At 34.3% G+C, this 2,929-nt stretch overlaps 1 long non-coding RNA gene across 1 annotated transcript; it reads left to right on the top strand.

Moving 5' to 3' along the window:
- The first annotated feature begins 549 nt into the window (after nucleotides 1-549).
- LOC139483591 (uncharacterized) lies at nucleotides 550-2,328 on the top strand. Its single transcript, XR_011655039.1, has 2 exons — nucleotides 550-976; nucleotides 2,091-2,328. It is a non-coding gene; the product is annotated as an uncharacterized lncRNA (long non-coding RNA).
- Nucleotides 2,329-2,929: the final 601 nt, after the last annotated feature.

Raw genomic sequence — 2,929 nt, 5'->3', positions numbered from 1 at the left:
GTATTGTATGATTGTAAAATCGGACCAATAAAGTTGCTTGATTGATTTTCGGTAGGATTTTCCTCCGATGGAATTCGTTTTCTAGTGTTTAGCATGTAAACGGCTGATGTGTTTGTATAAATAGCGTTTGATATAGGTATATAGCATTCAGTGTTAGCGTTCATTGTTTACTTTCTTTTAAATTAGAATTATTGTTGGGGGATTTGATTGTTTGCTTAAGTTTTCGTATTTGCTTTAGTTTACTGTCTAAATCAAACATATACTCATCCGAGTCTGTAATTTCTTGTTCAATGTGATCCTCGTGTTATATTTCTTTCATCTTCTCGTTTAAATCATGAATAATCTTCTTTTTCTGGGTTACGGCATACTATATGGCTTTGAATTCCTCCATTTTGACGTTTTCAGGATTCTCTTTCAGCTCCTCGAATTTGATCCATAGCTTCCTCACTGCTGCTCTGTTGCCGACACGTATTGCCTTTAACGTCCGTCACGGCACCATAAATGTTAAAAAATCTCAATAAATGCGTTGTGTGTTCTATATACGTTTAATCGTCATGATAGCTAATGAATAATACAATAACGTCACTCACTATAGCGTTATGGTAACAACGTTACCATAGCATAATGTTTGTATTTGTGTATTTTCTGACATGATTATTATGAAAATATGTTAAGGCACAACTTTTAACCCCAATTGTGGTCAGGATTGCCATGATCCCAGAAAAATATTAAATCGGAACTTTGCCGTAAGGATATGCTAAGATGTTCCGAATATGTGGTTTGTAAGTTAAATACGTTATATGAATTTCGGAACCACTGTAATGCAGATGGCTCTGGATTATATAAAAAAAGTAGTGAATAGCCTGGGTTCATACCAGTGGTGTAGAATAGAGAATGCTGCAACACTTTCAATTTTAGTAATTAACAGTGAACGTGAAAGTAGGAAGGTGACAGTGAAAAAAGTGACGTCATATTAGTAAGTAAAAGTTATGACGTAACATTATACAGGTAAATAAGCATCATGGTGTAAAAGTTAAAGTAGTCTGATTTAAAACTGCTCATTAAGGTGTTTAAGGTTTTAGAGTAAGGTGTGTTAGGGTAAGGGGTGTTGGGGTTAGAATTTGAATAGGAGTACGGGGTGGTGTTTTTTAAATTGAAAAAAAAAACCAGAATATAGGAATATTTTTATAAGTATTAGGATTATGAAGGCATCTTATAATCAATATTTTTTCATTGATCTGAATACCTTTGACACAAAAGAAAAACAAAAATGGAAGGACCTGCCAACAAGTGAGGTGAACCAAATTATTGACACTACAAGTGGGAATGAAATAATTTGTCACACTTACCTTCTAATCTTGAAGTCAATAAAACGGGTAACAAGTAAGGTGTGGGCTTGTAGTGGGTTGTATTACGAAACAAGAACGTTGGAAGGACCGTTCATCAAAAGTACGACTGCCTATACCCTTATTAGACAGAAAAACGCGTAGTAGTACGTGTCCTAATTTTTCTTTTCACATCTAGTAAACATTAGATTAAAAAAATTACAAGTGGTGGTTAGGGGTGTAAAATTGAAAAAAAAATAATCATAAAAGACATATGTGTGTAAGTATTAAATAAACAATGGCATTAACAAACAAAAACATACCGGGTACGCCTAGATTGTCAGTTAATATACATGCTATACATAATAAAGAGGTTGTGCTAGGTTTATAAAGACAATACCAACGGGTCATTTACAAATAACGGTAAACTAATTACATCGAATGGCAAAGGATTTGGGGTTAAAAGGATATAGTATAAACCCAAAAGACGTGTTGGTAAAGCTTATTGAAGACAAAACGCATCAAGTGTTACCCCATACAGAAGTGTTCACTAAAAATGAATTAATACTAAAAGCAAAGAAACGTGGTATACCTTATATATAGATCAAGATAAAGGAAAAAGGACTGCAACAAGACATAGCTAAGAAACCTGTTATTAAGATGAAAGATGGTAGAAAAGAACTACAGTGTTTATTGAACCATTTGTTAATTCATTTTTATGGCAAGTCGAAGTGCTTTACATACATTTGATTCGTAAAATTTCAGAAGACAACTTAAAGTAGGCATCGAAGGTGCTTCTAGTACAGTTGGTAAAAAAAACCTTGCAACAGGTGACAGTTATTCCACTTTTAAGGTCAACTCAAGCATGGCAAGTTAGTATTACTGAATCAACCAACTAAGACACTGAACTAACAGTAATGATAGAAAAGGCAAAAGAAAGCATAGCAACTTGCATGCGTGATGGAAGTGAGTGAACGTTAGTCATATTGTAGAAGTACACCTTCATATGAATAAATTGTATCCCTGAAGTTTGAGTCTTACCTACGCCTTTCAGTAAAACTAGCACAGAAGAAGGCCATTATTAACGTGAGCTGTATTCTCACAATCACATCATGAATAGGTGGATCAGAAAAGTACATTTTACGAGTGAGTCAATACAAAAAATACAAAAAAGTACCCATTAAAAATTCAAAAAACATCAGAAAGAATAGAACTCACACAAACACGTTGTATTTAACCAACGCTACTAAACATCATTACTGTTGGATAAAAAGTTTGTACTTGTTTGGCTTTATAAATATTTTGATATGAGCGTCACTGATGAGTCTTATGTAGACGAAACGCGCGTCTGGCGTACAAAATTATAGTCCTGGTACTTTGATAACTATTTACACCACTGGGTCGATGCCACTGCTGGTGGACGTTTCGTCCCCGAGGGTATTACCAGCCCAGTAGTCAACACTTCGGTGTTGACATGAATATCAATATTGTGGTCATTTTTATAAATTTCCCGTTTACAAAACTGAATTTTTCGAAAACCTAAGGATTTTCTTATCCCAGGAATAGATTACCTTAGCCGTATTTGGCACAACTTTTTGGAATTT

The sequence above is a fragment of the Mytilus edulis genome, chromosome 7, assembly GCF_963676685.1.
Source record: "Mytilus edulis chromosome 7, xbMytEdul2.2, whole genome shotgun sequence".
In the NCBI taxonomy this organism is placed as follows: domain Eukaryota; kingdom Metazoa; phylum Mollusca; class Bivalvia; order Mytilida; family Mytilidae; genus Mytilus; species Mytilus edulis.
The sequence above is the reverse complement of the archived record's forward strand: the minus strand, read 5'-3'. Positions and strand labels throughout refer to the sequence as shown.